Source organism: Dermacentor silvarum, chromosome 11, assembly GCF_013339745.2.
Source record: "Dermacentor silvarum isolate Dsil-2018 chromosome 11, BIME_Dsil_1.4, whole genome shotgun sequence".
Classification (NCBI taxonomy): Eukaryota; Metazoa; Arthropoda; class Arachnida; order Ixodida; family Ixodidae; genus Dermacentor; species Dermacentor silvarum.
This window is the reverse complement of record NC_051164.1, coordinates 52,970,925-52,987,811: the sequence shown is the minus strand read 5'-3', so window position 1 is coordinate 52,987,811 and position 16,887 is coordinate 52,970,925. Positions and strand designations below refer to the sequence as shown.

Sequence of the window (16,887 nt, the reverse complement as noted above, 5' to 3'; positions counted from 1 at the left end):
TAAGATTTGCTCCAAGTAGTGTGTACCATAGTGAAGAAGATGCGAACCACTGGGCTGGCGCTAGCCGCGCGGCTTGAAGCTCGTGCTCACTGGTATTCGGACTGCCTCGTGCTCACCGTGGACCAATTTGCCTTCCATAAATTAATCGCGTAACACATTTGGAGGGAGGTGCTGGGTTTCCACACACTGTGGGTATCCATGATGAACACAAGGCAGTCCAAATAGCCCAAATCCCGATGAACATGAGCTTCAGCCTTGTGGCTAGCTCCAGCACAGTGGCTTGCATCTTCTTGACTACAGCGCCTTTAAAAACTCGTACATTGCTATAGTGCCCTATATATAGCTATATAGCTATAGTACATTGCTATAACGAGTTATGAAGGTGATTTATAAAAATTTTGTAATAAATTTGTCAAACATTCATTTTCATTTTTGTGCAAAAAATGACCACTTCTTCAGCAGCCCAGTTCAAGGACAAGAATTGTGCTATCTGCTGCAAACAATAAAAAGAATCTAGTAAGACTAAAAACAAAAAGACACCTGGTACAATAGACTGCACGGGTGATCGGCATGCAGCATGGCGAGCGAACATGCACATGCACTTTTGGAGAATGTTGCTATGAATTACAGCCACTTTTTAAACCCAAACTGTGCAAAATATGCAATGTTCAATACATGATGGCCATGATTTTCTTCCAGCAACAGCAGTATGCAACAAACAATGGCCTTAGAGATAACTGTGTTACCTTGAGGGAGCCTTCACTAAATTTGTACAGAAGGGGGGAGGGCGTGTAATACAGCTGAATCTCGGATAATTCAAACTCGAAGAGGTCTGAAAATTTGCTTGAATTAAACGGAGCTAAAACTGAAGGAAGTTCATCGAATGGACGATAACACTGCGCAAAGTGACGACGCACGTGCACTGAGCTAACACACGAGTGACAAATCCCAGAAATGTGGCTTCACTGCAGCGCGGCGCGTGCTGCCGGAGGAGAACGCGGAGGAGAGCGCGTGCTGCCTGTGTTATCATGTTTTTTCCAAGACCTTGATAACATTCTTATGCCCTGCCAACATGGTTTCAGAAAACATAGGTCGACCAATACAGCTGTTTTGACCTTATCTGAGCTTATTAATTATCCTTTAAATAATAAAACAGTACTAGGCATGTTTCTCGACAAAGAAATCCTTTGACATTGTTAACCATAGCATATTCATAAATTAAAATGTAATGGTTTTCGTGGAATGTGCCAAGCTTTCTTTAAAAACTACCTATTAAGGTGCGAGGCCACATTCAAAAGTAAATTTTCCTGCACAAGGTTGATTTTATGTATGCCCAAACATTCAGAAACATGTTGCAAAAGGAATTATCTTCCTATCATCATTGGTTAGAAATTTAGTTTTCCAACCCATACCCTCGTATTGCGAAACTGAAACCACATTGCTTTGGTTCCGAACATCAGTAGATTTCTTTTATATAAATGCCATTCGAAACACTTTTTTCATTTTATTTGTCTGAAACATTTACAGGCATTTTTGTACTTGGTTGTGCTTTTGCAATTTTTTAAGATCTCCAAAAACAGCCACAAAGCTTCAATGTGTTTTTTGACACCTTTCACATAGCTTGAAACATTTGTTTACGTTTTTCTCAAAACAAGATTTTGCTCCACCTCATGTTATGCAAACTTTAAGAACCTTTTTCAGAATGAATATTTCAAAATTTTGCACACTCATTCCACACATAGAGATGTGTGCAGCGAACTAAGACAAAAGAAAATGATGCAATATTTTTAATTTACAGCTCATTTTACAAGTAAACTTGGTTCAAATGGGCAATTTCTTTCATTTTGCTTAGTTTATCAAACATTACTTCCTCAATATTTATTGCATTACATTTATCCTAGTTCATTGCATAGGTCCCACACTTAGCTACATAAATGCCAAAAGTCTTACTCAATTTAGCAATTCATTATTACTTATCATTGCTGGCACAACTAGCCCTCTTAACCCTTTTATGACAAAAATTACTTGCCAGAAAATAAAGTGAACCATTTCTTTTGCACTTTAAATAGTTGATTAATTTAAAATAAGACATGCTAATTCAGGAAAAAAATTTATTTAAATCCTGCATTTCGATTCTAAAAAGTTCTTTTTCTGTGCGTTGCCTCCCGCCTTAAAGGGAGCCTGAAGTGATTTTGACCATTTGTACAAGCGTACTTAGTCGTTCTGATCACTGACGCATCTACGTGCTCCGGGTAAAGCGTGTAATTAGAAGGTTTTAAAAACGTACATCACTGCCGATTGCAGCACGCCGCTCCCCTGAATTTTCAGCCACCCTACACCAAGTGATGTGTGGTGGCCATATGACATCAGCAGGCGAGCTATCCGACTGGCTGCCCAGGGCACGTCAATAATTTTTCCAACTTTACGGTGAACAAGTGTTGTTCGTAATAGTTGGAATGTTCGTTCATTTGTTTCATAAAAGAAAGTTATAGAAAGAGAATGCACAAGGACAATTTATCACTACACCTCAAGCACTTCAAGCGCACAGCAAGTGCCGTCCTGCTTGTGTTAGAACGTTCTCCGTGTTGACGCGAGCTGTGTTAGTCGCGATCTTTCTTTTCCTGAGGACCATGGATTGCCCTAGTTACATTGTGGGCTGCAAATCTAGCAATTGGCGACATGTAAAGCTGCCACATCATATCTCTCTGCAAGGCAGAGGCGCAAGCGTGACCGGCGTACACAGTGCAGCCCCCCCCCCCCCCCTTCCCACCCCTGGTGGCACAAAGCTCAACCAAACACAGAGCTAATATAGCAGTAACCAAGTGTATTCTACTTTGCTGCTGGTGTAAATTTTCGGCAGGAGCGTAATCTTGAAGACGTTGTCTTTTTAAATGTTTAAAATGTATGACACTTGGTTACACCATTATTAGCTCTGTGTTTGATTGGTTAAGCTCCGCACCACCTGGTGGCTGGACCGTGCAGGCCGCTCACGTACGTCTACACTAAAGCTCCTTCATCACAGCAGTCAGTAGTAGTATGCAGGGGCTTTAGTTTACGCCTCCGCCCATCCGTGAAGACACCCAGCTCCTGTGGTTACCGCAATACGGACACGCTCAACGCTGCGACAGAATGCTCGCAACCCACGCTGCTTGAATAGCTAGGCCGCGGAGAGGTCGGAGAGGCTTCGCACACTGGCTCCAAGAGAACCAGAAGACGACACGACATCACATCATGACGCACAGCCAGTGAAGGCGGAGCTTAGCCTCGATAACTCGGCGAACGAGTGGAGAAAAAGCTTGGCTAGGGAGGATTGTAACTTGTAATCGTCCGTAGCTCTCTTAATAGGAGACGCTTCACTTTAATTGTGGCAGGAATGTTTTACTGTAGCTGAACCCTGTACGTCTACAAAATTTGTCCAAACCGTTTTAGAGATCCTTTAAACCTTTAATGATGGCACATATAAATACCTGAAAAGAATTTTTCCTTGTAAATGTACAAAACACATTGAGGATAAGCATAATCAACGAAAAGAAAACATGCAGTAGAAGCTCATTCATACGTTTTGGAAAAAAATACGAGAGAGAGAATGTACTAACCAGGAGAACTAACGATTTGTTGCCACTAAAAATTTGACAGGCTCAACTGTAGTTGACATCTATGTAATGCAAAGCGTTGCGCGAATCATTGGAACACAAGAAGTGCATTGTCATTTTTTTGCAGCTTCAGCAAGCTTACGTTTGCACTCCTCGAATTTGGGCTGGGTAAGCAGCTTGTTTGAGCAAGGGGCATTTTGGTGGAAAGTTTTGACGTGTCCACTCAAAGCGAATCGTTCCGGCACCCGAGACGCCGACATACGGTGACATACAGCGAGCTGCTGGTGGTAGGGGCCCGAGAAGCCGAGGTGTACGCTGTCGTTTTCCTATCGCATAGTCATTTAAGGCAGCGATGAGTAACTGAAACGAAATTGAGCTGCTAGGAGACACTAGAATACGATGCCTATGATGCCACTAGAGCAAAACATGATGCTCACTTCGCACTTCCGGGCGACGCGTTTGGTTTATGGTGTGCAGTATGCTTCTAACAGTACTACCCACACTCTGCGAAACAAATAGGTAAAGATGCTTATCACAGTAAGGTTGGTGACGATAGCTGTGAATGTGGCATATGAAGTCGCGGGATAAGATCGTGTCGTGGAATGGGAAACTGCGTGTGCGCTGGTGTTTCACGCGAGACGGGCGGGTGAGTATTGCGGGGAAGCTGCAGAGGCAGGTGGCTACTGTTCTCGATCGCCTACGTCTAGTGCCTTTTCTTGTTTACGTGGGATCTAGCGGCCGGAAAGCGTATCATACGATTGAAGTTCGGCAATGTACTGAATGTTGGCGCCGAAAGATAGTGCTTTCCGGGAAGATATGAAGTAGTAAACACGAAGCGTAACTGTATTGGCAAATTTTTTCGTAACTCAATCATGAATGTTGACGCTGGGAAACTGTACGTAACAGGATAGAATCAATGAGGTTCTATTGCATTTTGCAAGAACATTTTCAGCATTATGGGCAATACCCAAGGCAGAAAACTGAGAGAGAGCTTCACCCTTAGCTACTTGTGGCTTCGTTTGGAATGCGTACAGACAGCTCTCATATGTGAACCATAGGTATACAATTGATTTGCTGTACATACATGTGTGACATGACTGCAGCCTGAAATCTTGGATTGGTCTGTCTCCTCTGACCGTGGTTTCAAAAGAAAGCGAGTCGCGTGCCAAGCATCTTCTAGATCGTCCTGCGTTCCTGCTTTAAACCAACAAATGATGCTTGCTGCCTATCATTCAATTTGAATGGGGGTGAAATGTGAAAACGCTCATGTGCCTAGATTTAGGTGCACATGAAGAACACCAGGTGGTCAAAATTCATCCAGAGCCCCCCACTACGGCATGCCTCATGATATTAAGGTTTTGGCATGCAAAAACCCCACAATTTAATTTAGATTTTGGGGTTTCACAGACACGACACCGGAGGAGGGGAAGGATGGAATAGCATGCATATTTTTTAAAGCTTTCCCTGAGCACACACCTTCTGTGGGATACATACATCCATTACTAATGATGATTTACATTTAGCCATAGCACACAAGCAGTAGCAAACACGGAACAGCAAGGACAGACGAGCAGGACATTTTTCGATCCCAGCGGCTTTTAGAGATTTTGTTGTGGATTTATTATTTTTTTTTTGCTACAGTATAGAAATTTGTCTGAATAAACTTGTTCAAAACATGTATCCCTCTAGTGTCGTTTCACCATCAGAAAACTTACAAGAATGTGGCTGGACATCAACTGGCGAACCTTTTTCACAAGCACAATTTCTAGGAAAACTTTGCACAACATTGGTAAAATTGAAGACTGGCCCCGAATTCATTAACTTTAAAAAATTCAAGAGTTGGCAGGTGTGCCTATGTACTGTCAGAGATTTCAGGGAACACACACGGTTCATAGCAATTTCTGTGGAAGAACTTGTACGAGTTCTGAAGGACTTCCGAGGCCCCAACAAGCATTTTCAATGACAAAGGAATATTATGCATAAGAGATAAAAAACAAAACACTGCTGTGATTCGAGCTCATGCCATCTAGGATCAAAGAAAAAGATGTGCCACCTGCCACGAAGGAGCTCATGTGCACAAACACGTGGAGCCAGTTTCTAGCAGAACAGCTGAATAATATGTTCCTTGTCAGTGAACCATACGCCATATTAAACATTTGGTGTGGAAGACCCAGGAATTACCACTGTAGACCACAGAAGGCTACCGAGTTCATACTAGAAATTAGCTCCAAATGCACTGCTCATGAGGCAGCCCATGCAAAGAACGCTATGTCACATTTTGTCTCTCCTATTAGAGCCACAACAAAGAGTGGTTATGCAAAGTAGCCCCCCACAACTGCAAATGAGTTCATCGGCGTTAAACACATCATTAACAATGCAGAATCTTTCTTTCATTGCACATAAAAAGCACATGAGAAAGGCTTAGAGACCAAAGAATACCATGTGTGCCCCAACAATCGCCATCGCACTAAGCCGCTAACCAGAGTGGGCTGGCTTGACTTTTGGACTGCACCAAATTTGTAGCCAGATGTCCCAAACAAAATCCAGTGGGCTACCCCCAAAATTAAATTCAAGGATCCATATATCATGCCATAAAATTTTAAGGCTTTTCAAGGCCTTCAATATGGCATTTTGTCATTCAAAGGTTCTGCAGTGTCCAAGAACAGCTATGGAACAAGAACACTGAAGCCTTGGAAAAGCGAAATTGCCTAGCAGGCAAAGCAGACATTGCGGACATCATACACAATGTCTACACTTCAGGAACACAACCATAAATGATCATCACAGCCGATTTAAGTACACTGCACCCCAAATCCCTCACCCAAAAATGTTGAATTGCCCATCATCTATACATAGACCGAATTTAGACATAATTTAAGCAAGATCCGGGGCCGAAATCACAGATCTTTGTTCATAAGTGCTGTCAGGCAGCCTTTGATAATACTTCTATCACAGTTGGCTGGCTAATACTAACAGTTCTAGAGCAAGATTTTTCTTGTGATTATAGGCTATGAACAGCATAGGCGCAAGCAAGTTGGGTATTCATTGTCAAAGACAAAATACTGCTAACGAACAGGACAAATTTAAGCCAAAAATGAGCAGCCACCTGCAACTTAACATACACCTGGAAAACCCTCGCTTTGTCAAAAAGACACATTACTGTGTAGGGAGCCTTGTTCCAATAGCGTAGATAGGGAGAGAAGTTGCTCCAATATTTTGCACTGTATTCCACTAAATGTGTCACAAAAATTTGCAATACCAAAACTGAAAAAAAAAAAAGAGGACACCTAAGCACTTCTTGTGAGAAGTGAATGCGAAAGCATTAATGTCCAATTGAACGCCACTGAGCTGTCCGAGTTATTAAGTGACAGCAGGTGTTCCTGTTCGCACGCATTGCTCCGTTGAGGCCCAAACCAGCAAGCGCGAGCCAGCGTCACGAGCGCGAGGCGCACTCGAGATGTGGTGTCGCAGCCATTGGAAAGTTAGGTGCCGTATTTTCGCTGCTATAGACGTCGCAGAATTTTTCGCTCAATAAGTCATTTGACGATTTCGCATCAAAAGAAATGATGACGACCGATTCGTCAACATCGCCCGCTGGAAGTTCCGCAGAACTAAGAATCTTTGAAACCAGTGCAGAGTGTTCGTCCATTTCTTCGCACATGCTGTCAGTGGCACCCGCAATGCTTTCCTGCATCGCATCCACGTACGCGTAGCACCTAGAGTGCAGTGCACGCTGTCCTGAGAGCTGCATCTTATATTCGCTTCACACAGCACTGTGCCACGTGCTTGTACACTCGGCAACCGATAATTCAGACTCAACGGGTACCGCTAAAAAATCCAAATAATCGGAAGTCCAAATTGCCAGATTTGCACAAAAATCAGTGACTATTCCACAAGGGGCAAAAAAGGAAAAAAAAAAAAGGCATGCCGTATTCTCAGATCGTCACATTAGGGGACACATTCAATTTCGCGTGACTAGCGCAAGGTGCACTGACTTTTAAGGGCAATGGCATCCTTAGCGCACTGCCAAGCACGCTATCTTTCATGCGACCAGTGCAAGAGCGAGGGCATTTTTGGCCCAGTGCCAAGCTCGTTATCACATAGCTGAAACACAGGCGCCCAGTGATGCCTCCGGTGCTGTTAAAAAAAAAAGGTAACACAGAATATTGCGAAAATGAAAGTATATTCAAAAATGATTGTCCAAACATATGGCCCAAGTTTGTCAAAGCATTGCTGCGTGCACGTACACTTGCCTTTGGCCTAGAGATTCCGTGGCTGCGATTTTTTTAGTAATGCCTTTTATGCTATCCTTCCTCACGCTCTCGTCAGTAGTCAGAGCAACACTCCACACACCGGGCTTCTTCAATTTTCGGAAATCAGGCAGGCCCCGGGCAGCCAGATGGCAGCCAGCTAGTTCCGGTTCTGATAGGAAGTCACGTGGTATGGGATCCCAAGACAACCCCAAGTTTGCAAAATTTAACGCTGGGACAGCGCTGGCCGCGGAAGAAATGCAAACATGCTACCAGCATGGCAGCGACCGGCGTGGGCGGCGCGCGCGCAGCATAGTCGGCCCATTTCTGTGCTGTCAGCTTGAAAATATATAGTTGCATTCGGGAATACGATCACTTTTGCGAGATTTCGCACAACTTGGCACAGGACGCGCACTGTGCAGCTCACTTTGCACAGCGCAACAAACGGCGTGCGTCGCATCCGATTCCAAGACGTGAAATCGCACGTAAGTGATCGCTCGAGGATGCTGCTCGTATAGCGATCACGTCGGCCGCTGGCGACATTCGACATCATTTGACAAGACACGAAAAAGTAGGATATCGGGTACGTCTTATATGCATAAAATTAGTACACGCTTGAATTAGATTTCAGAAAGTTTGTTTCAGCTGACGGTGCTCCTCTTAATTCTGCTCCTGTGCTAAAGGAGCTGGGGCTGAGGCTGGCACGTGAAAATGCACGCCGCCTGTAACGAAAAGCTTCATACGAAAAATAGCATTGGCTGATCACGATAGCAATAATAAAGCTAATGTACGTGTGGTCATTACTCATCTCAACTAGTGCATTCCTTAACATCAACTGCCTATATATACAGTGTAGACCGCTTATAACGTAAGTCGCCGGAGTCACGAATATCTGCACTATAAGTGGTACCGCACCATAACCAAAACGATTTTCAAGCCTTTGCGATTGCGTTTTCGCCAGTGAGCTGGCGAAAACTTATCTCGATGTAGCCGGTGCTCTTAAGTTCGTCAGCTTTGCACCGAGTCAAAACGAAACAACAGTTTGCCTCAACCGCTGAGGAAAAAAACGTGACCGCTGTCGACGCGATTATGAACGGCGACTTTGCGGTCTGAAGGCACGCACCCGACGCACGCACCAAGTCTGGACGAATTAACTACCATTCGCTGCAACAACTAGCGGTCGAAACCGCGGTCGCTATCTATGCGATCATCGATGGCGACTACGCAGTTTTTAGGCACGTGGCCGACGCGTGTACCGAGTAAAAACGAAACTACTGTTCGCTGCAACCGCGGCAGAGAAAACCGGGCCGCTATCGACGCGATCGTGGATGACTACGCAGTTATGAAAGCCCACGGCCAACGCGGTGTTATGCGCAGCGGTAAACGCAAGAATACAGGCTTTAAAGACACAAATAGGCTCGAAGCGTTCCGACGTTGCTGTCATTCAAGTACGTTTTCAACCGATGGCTGCGGTGATGCGGACTCCGCCGCTTCGTTTCGGTTGGACGCTAGCGCCATTCTTGCTCTTTTGCGTCGCACATTTGCGGCGCTCCCCGCTCACCGAGCTCTGAAAGTAGTCCGAATTAACCGATGTGCGGCCAAATAAGTCCTAATTAACGAGAGTTTGACTGCATTGAATAATGCACACGCCGGTCGAGAGCACGCACCTTGTTGAGAAGCTCGCTGCCGCCCTTGTCGGCGAGATCTTCCTGGGAAGCCGCATTATAACCGGTATTTCATCTCACGCGGCTGCACTGTAAGCGGTATGCGTATACATGGAGTGCTATGGGAAAATTAACGGAGTTTGAAAAGACCGTACTATATCCGGTCCTTCACTATAAACGGTTACGTTATAAGGGTCTATACTGTAGTTAGAACGCATCGGTTTCGAGCTGCCATCCAAGCATACGAGGGGAGAGACGGAGCAAACACGGGCTAGCTGCGAGGCCTACACTAACTGCAGAAAAAAGACATATCGCCGCATATACGTGACCAATGCAAAACGGATACCACTAGAGAAATACATGAACCGAAAAGGCACCGCAATGTGCGGGAATGAGCGTCTACAACTTCGACAACTTGCGCGGAACACGAAGATACCAAAGCAAGCATGATTGAGAGCGCAGCGCGCTGTTCATGGCCGGGAAGAAGCATTTACGGGACACAAACAAAAGAAAACGTCAAATGGTTCGCCACCGCTTGTATGGCACTGCCTCGCAAGGCGGAACGGTGCGTTCGAACCCTAGTAAGAACGCTAGAAGTAATGCAACCAGCGATCCACACACCGCGCTGACAAGTACGCGAGCGCTTTCTGAGACAAAGCCCAAAACCATGCCAACCGGGGGGTGCACGCGTTCGACGCAAGCCAGGAAGTCCTCAAGCACCCGCGTTGCAATCCGTCAAGTCCCCACAAACATGGCGGCGAGCGCTCATTGCCTCTTTGTCGTCTGCTAGCCAGAGAACTTCCATAGAGCAGCCAGACCAAAATCGTCCTGGCTGGTTCGGCAGCCCGCGGGTAGCCAGAAGCGTCCAGCCCGAGTTAAGCGAACGGCGGTGGTAGCGCGTCACGCGGTGGGCGGAGCAACCCGAGAAAAACGAAGGCACTCTGGGTGGCTCTGGCAGCGGGTAGCCAGAAGTGGAAAATCAAGAAAGCCCACTATCAATGGAACCAGACGGCCATGACCGGTGGATAATAAGTGTGGCATAGAACCGAGCAGAAGGGATCACACAAAATCGCGGCCCGTATCTCAACCATGTAATGCTGTCACTACAGATTAACGAAACTAGTCACTGAATGCACCGAATTCTCATCAGCAACTACTAGATCGACTAGGTTTCACTGATTTCGGTTTCGGGGAGGCACTGGCGATATGGCCGATGACGATGTCGGCATACAAAAATGAATATATTATTTCTGCTTGACTCGGCAGCCAAATGAGCACATGGTCCATGCATTCGGAGTATGAATTATAACACAGCACGCTGTAAGGTGTCCAAAATTTTGGTCGTCCTTATACATTAAGTTAAGGGACTAGTGGCAGTGCTGCGGAGCTGTCCAAATAATCAAACATGTCCAAATTATTGGTCGGTGACTTACCTGCTAGTGTTATCTAAACATACTCAACTAAATAACTACCCAACCTTAACGCTTTACTCCAAATGCTCTGATGACAAGCACCACACATCACGAAAATTTAGGTGAAATGAAATTTACAGCAGCCAGCCTTGAAAACTATTCAGAATGAAAGCCTAGTTGAACTGAGGCACAAGACTTATCTAGTATGCCTTCTGCACTAAATATAATGCTGCTCGAGATTAAGTGGTGCTCCTGTGAGGCTTAAACACATCAGCATCTGAACTTACAAATGGGAACTTCAGGCCCATCTCACTGCAACCAATCTAAGTGCAGCATGCTTTTGTTTTCATGCAAGCATTGAGGGGGTGCCACAGCCACTTGCATATGGAAAGATGGCAACATCAAGATGAGGCAATAGAGAAGAGAACGTGCTTACAAAGTTGCAGCCGATGAGGATGGCTTCGATGATGCCAGCAACAAACGAGGCACAGTTGAGACTACCTGCAAAAAAAAAAAGATGGCAGAAATTGAGGTGAACCAAATACACATGCACAGGCACCGTCAAGCAGAATCGATTGCTGACAATTATAGTTCGAAACAATAGGACAACATGTTTTGCAGCATTAATGCTCACAGACTAAGGTGCTAACAAACAGTCGCTTTCAATATGAGCTGCAACAAGGTACCAATGGTCGAAAGGGCTTCAAGTATGCACAATGGTGCCGACATAGGAGAAATGTGTTTAATAAATACCAGTAATTGGAACAGTGTTTAGATCTCCAATTTTCTTCCTTTTCTTAATATCATCGCCGATGTACAGTCTTGCCAATGAACCCTTTAACCATGGGCACTGAGTTGCAGCTCATACTGAGTCTGACTGCCCATTCAGAGACAATTATTTTCTTAATTTTTCTGGTCACAATATTTTCATCAGTAATTATCAAGAGACCTCACTTCAATTTTCTAGCAACGTTTCACTAGTACAAAAGCTCACCAGCATTTCGCATTCGACATTATGTAACAGTCCGCCTGCCATTTCCAATAATTGCTGGCGAGGAGAGACATAAAACCACAGCCTGTGTAACATAAGGATTCCTCTAGCTGAACTCTATTCCATTGTGTGATCATCCGTATACAAGCGAGCTCAACACGAGACCACGGCCAGTATAACGTAAGGGTTTCTTTGGCTCCCCCCCTCCAATTCTATTCCCTTATCATCATCCATGATTCACGGCCAGAATCCTGGTGATAACGCTTGGAAATTCTGATGAACAGCAAGAAGAAATAGCATTGAAAAAGAGTTATTGCCTTATCTTGGCCCATGTTGTGTACTGACTATGAATCTGTTGTTCAACCTAGCCCTGCTAAGTCACCTGAGGGTTGCACCACAAGTCACGCTTCACAGTGCTGCGTGCGTAATCAGGTAAATTCAACAAATAATTTGAGGCCAATTATTTCAGCTTCTGGGTGCCGAAATGGGTTCCGAGGGAAAAGAAGCACAGTCAAGGATGGCAGAAAATTAAGTGAAGTGATGAAATTAGGAAATCTGCAGGAGCAAGTTGGAATCAGCTAGTGCAATACAGGGGTAATTGAATATCGCTAGCAAAGGCCTTTGTCCTGCAGTGGACCATCAGCCACGCAGGCTGTAATCGTTTTGAAATTGAAACACGGACTAGACTTATAATGATTTCCTTCAACTTTCCAATATGGACTTGTGCCGTAATGTCTGTAACTAAGTGAATTAATGTATCAGCTAATTAGTGAATTGACTGCTTTGGCTTTTTCGTGCTAGCGATGTCTGCCTGGGCACATAATTAATCAATAGTGACATGATTCGAGTCACATTTGTGGGCTTTAAAAAAGAAGTGCTCGAAGTAAAAAAAAAAAAAAAAACAATACACGTATAATGCTAATTGTTTGGGATCGGGCACTTAATAGAGTTAGCACACATAAGTAACTAATACGGAGAAAGAAAAGATTTTTTCGAGTACCAGAAACACTCAATACCTTTCATTAAAGGTGTTCCAGCACACCTTTAATGCAGTTAAAATGTGGCCACTAACAGCAGCTCAGAAGTAACTACAGTGACTTTCGTTATAAGTAGAATCTGACACAAAAATACCTTTGTTATATCCGATATTCATATAAGCATGTATTCGCCACACTGATATTTACTTTGTTACTCTATATCCAATAATTCGTAATTTCGTGTTTGTTATGCTGAAGTTTGTGTATGAGCATGCAAGCAAGTAATTATCTAGGATCTTCAAAAGAAAGTCCTAAGGCATAGTGGTCAATGAAGGTAACAGTTAAATATGAAATTCTGAAGGCACGGAGGCCAATGAAATATATATATATATATATACACGCACTCGCTCTAAATGGCAAAGGCAGACTCGGCCATACCACTAATGCACCATACAGCTTTGTGCTATGAGACCTCCCTTTTTATTCTCGCATATTCATGTATCTGTTGTACATTGTATGACAAAGAAATTGAATGATTCATTGATCACCACTCACCTCTGTCCTTGGGACAGAGATGAACTTGGTGACTAGAGGCTCCTTTTCAATCAGGTAGTCTGGTGAAAAGTAAGGTCAACTGCTCCAAAGAATTCAGGCGGCTCTCAGATTGTTTGTTCTTTCTTAAACAACAGAGGGCAATGAGAAAATTATCAAAAGGGCATCATAATAGGCAAACATACCTGCCAGCATTACACAGCAATCACTTTTGAAAAGATAACTGCCTTTTGCGACCAAATTGCCCCCTTTTTAAAAATTCCACAAGACAGCCCATGTCCTGAACGGATTCCCCTGCAATCCTCTGATGTACAAGCCAGATGCTGAGCTTCGATGCACAAGACCACCTCACAAGTGTTTAAAGAGCAACGGGTGTTAAAGGGACATTAAACGAAATCGCTATCCAGTTTACTGATAAAATATTTTCAAAGCTTCACTTTTGTTAATTTAGCTATAAGAGGTCGATTACAAGACAAGGAAATCAAAGCCCAACTCATTTTTTGAACTGCACCCTGAAACCTCAGTCGGTGTGCCCATATGAAGTCGTGGATTTCAAAGTGTTTTCTTGGATTTAGTCCATTGTGGCACAGTGGAACTTCGTGAAACAACATGCTAATTTCAATCAATGGCTCATTTATAATACATGGTCCATTTTTGCCAATAAACTAGGTTGGAGCAGACATCAAAATTCCAGTAATAGCTAGCTGGTGCGGGGAACTTCAATGGGGATTCACCATCAGTCTTTCTTTCATTTCTGTCTGTTTTCCCAAGCCTTTTCTAATAGCTTTAGTAGCTCTTCTGATGCTGTAAAAGCATAAATTGCTGATACAGCTAAACTTGTATTTCTTTGGTGTCGTTAGCGCACACGAACACATTGCTCAAATTCCTAGGCTGCATTTTCAATTCTTGCTAGCCCATTCACTGCAGCAGCACTCTGTGAAGGCTCGATTCCTGTGCATGATGACCCACCGGTGGGTCACTTGCCATATTCTCTGGTTCATCGTGACCCATCGGTGAGTCAGCAGGGAGTTGTGCCTCTTTGAAACTTGCTCAAGAAGCAGAGAGATGGCACCACAATGCGTCAGAACAGGAGCAACAAGAATTTTCCATCTCGTTAATTTTTATCAAAAGATGTCACTTGTGCATGGCAGGGAAGCCCTGCACAGCCGCACAGGGGGAGTAACTGCTGTGACCAACACGTGGCCCACGTCGCAGTAAACGTACTCGATCAACCAAGTTCAGATGCTTAAGAGAAACTTGAAGGTGTATCACGAGTCAATCTAGCACCTTACTCTCCATGCACCGACAAAGTCAAACACACAGTTTCCCTGTACCAATGATCATCGGAGCTCTTTTCCGCCTGCCATTTGCACAATGTCAGTAAATCAGTTTTCAGAATTGCTCTCCTGTGACTGATAATGGCTGATGTTCTATCAATTATGCTTAAATCAATCATCTGAAAACTTTGCCTGCATCTAGGTGTACAGAAGAGATAGCCAGATTGCATAAATTTTGCTTTAGATAAATATATCCCCCTTCTTTTGATAAATAAAGGGGCATGTTTAACCAACAGGTATGCAACACGAAAGAAAAAAAAGATTAGTGCGCAGCTACGAATGAAACCTATACAGGTTTCTCAGAAAGGAGGCTTTGCCACTGAGGAAAAACAAATTGTCCTGATCCAGGAAGCAAACCCGGAACCAACTAATTGCTAAGGCAGTCGCACTACCATCCGAGCTAACCACAAGGCCAGCAGATGGCAACCTCTGGTTTCCCAGTACTGATTGCTAATCTGTTCCGGTTTTGAGTGCCAATTAGGCCAGCCTCGCTCTGCTAGTTCAGCTGCTAGCTTGGTGGTCAGTTAGAGGCACTAAAGAAAAAAGATTATTTGAGCTGTATTAGTAATACCCTTCTACAATACTGCAAAATATACTTTTAATGCTAGAAGAGGCTTGGTAGACCAGAAAATATTGAAAAATGAGAGATGCGTGGCCAGTGTCCCCTTGAAGATTCCACACAAGTTCACCTTGACTTCATGGGTTTTGAAAGCGTCTGCTAAGGCCTAGTTGATTTGTTATCGGTAAACATTTACTGTATTGTATTTTAGAAAAACCAAACAATGATATTAGCAAGTTGCAGGAACATTCAGTAAGTCACAATGGCTCAAATATGACAAGAATACTTTGAAACCCCGATGTCACGGTGACGTACCCAATGCGCTGGGGCTTTGGCGCTCAATTCAACAACTGGATCTTCGAGCTCCATTTTTTCTTCTGATAATCTGCCTATTAGTGTGAAATTAACGCAAATATTAATTCCCTTAACCAGAACGAATTTTCTTTTCAACTGCAAGCTTTCTTTGAGAAACATGCACGAGTTTCCCTTGCGCCACTAGTCTTGGGCAGATGACAATTTCTCCCTTTAGTGACACTTCCTACACTTCGTGGCTTTCTGAAAAACTTATCTGACAAAGTCTTACTTTTGCGTTTGATGTTTCTGCAAAGGAATAATTATTGTTTCTTCGAATACAGAAATCCATCCTCCTTGCTTCAAAGCACATTTCAGCTGCAGCCCTTTTATGGATGTGAATTGTAACAAACAAGACAGGAAGCCGTATCAGAGATTACCGGGAAGTACAGTGTACGGAACATAACGCAGAAAAGCCAAGGATACAGGTCTTGTCATCGTCGTTGGCCTGCTCGAGCTTGTCAGCCTCCTTTCCAAACAGAGTCTGCAGAGAAAGGGGAGACAACGAGCGCTTAGATTGGCTTGCCACGAAACCTTTGCAAGCGGCAGGATGCCAATCTTCCCGTCAAAAGCAGTGCTTCCGTTTGCACTGCACCACTTTACAGCAGAACAAATGACAAAGCTGCGATGTTGGAACTAAGTGCACCCTGTGGCACCACACCTCATACGGCCTAACCCCACCTGCCAACCTGCGAACGTGAAAATTAGAAGAAAAAAGAAAAACCCCATTGTGACTACACCAGAAAGGGGAAGGGGGAATAGCCTGCATTTTTTTTTAAAGTCTGCCTTAAGTACTATGTACTTTTGGGATGCATGTGCACTCTATTAACGATGATTAACCTTTAGAGACACCACACGTGCAGCAGCAAACGTGGATCAGCGTTAATTGTAAAGCAGCACACTGTTTTTGGATTATAATGACTCCTCTAGTGACTATGCTGTTCCTGATTAAGACTGCTTCAGAAACTTGCCTAAAGAAACTGCTCGAAGCACGTACCTTATGGTATATGTCATCCTGTGCTGCTACAAGAGGGTGGCCCAAGTAATATCACAATTTCTTTTTTGCATGCATTATTTTTGCAATCTTACACTGCCCGATATCTTTCGACAGCTGCATTAAGACTTGGACGGCCGTGTTTTATTTTTCGCGTGCTAGTCAGTGGACATTTAGTGCTACAAAGAAAATGTTCCTTTGCCGTCA

The 16,887-nt window shown here is 44.0% G+C and overlaps 1 long non-coding RNA gene across 2 annotated transcripts in view; it reads right to left on the bottom strand.

Annotated features, from left to right (window-relative positions):
* Nucleotides 1-16,172, bottom strand: part of LOC119433687 (uncharacterized) — a 103,761-nt gene extending 87,589 nt beyond the window's left edge. For both annotated transcript variants that reach the window (XR_007464516.1, XR_007464515.1), the window contains exons 1-3: nt 16,113-16,172; nt 13,443-13,501; nt 11,356-11,420 (exon numbers count right to left, since the gene is read on the bottom strand). This is a non-coding gene — a long non-coding RNA (uncharacterized LOC119433687). The remainder of the gene's footprint in view (nt 1-11,355; nt 11,421-13,442; nt 13,502-16,112) is intronic.
* Between the last annotated feature and the right edge of the window lie 715 nt (nt 16,173-16,887).